This window comes from Amblyomma mixtum, chromosome 3 (genome assembly GCF_055824585.1).
Source record: "Amblyomma mixtum isolate Tamu chromosome 3, ASM5582458v1, whole genome shotgun sequence".
Lineage (NCBI taxonomy): Eukaryota > Metazoa > Arthropoda > Arachnida > Ixodida > Ixodidae > Amblyomma > Amblyomma mixtum.
The window spans coordinates 39,443,655-39,444,231 of record NC_143014.1 but is presented as its reverse complement, the minus strand read 5'-3'; positions in this window follow the sequence as shown (position 1 = coordinate 39,444,231).

Here is a 577-nt window from a genome sequence, read left to right as displayed (position 1 = left end):
GATCGGGAAACCGCTTTTGGGGGAAGGAGCGGGAACCTTCAGCTTCACAGTGCAAAGACCTCAGTTGGCTTTGAGCAGGTCAAGCGGGTGGACGTGCTCAAACGTGTACCCCTGTTTCGTCGCTGCGTCGAGGAAACCATGGAACAGCGCGATGCGGTGAAGCTTTGCAGTAAACTGAATAAATCACCGACCGAGACATTTGACAGCATGTGGTAATGATGCAATATCCGGATCGCAAGGGTTCCAATGGCACAGAGCATTTACAAATGGCCGTGAAGACGTTCAGGACCACACAGTCAATGTTACCGTCCGTAACCGTCATCGACAGGCACCTGGACCGCTGCTTGTTGTGAACGTCGTCACGACCGTTTTTAAATGCCTTGTGCCATTAGAACACACGACGCGGACATTGCATCGTTCCCAGTTGCTGTCTTGATCACGTTGATTGACTCGGTAGGTGACGCAGCGACGAAATATGGGTACACGCTCAAAGATGTCCACTTGCTTCGCCTGCTCGCAGCCAACTAAGTTCGTCGCACTGTGAAGCTGAAGGTTCCCACTCCTTCCCCCAAAACCG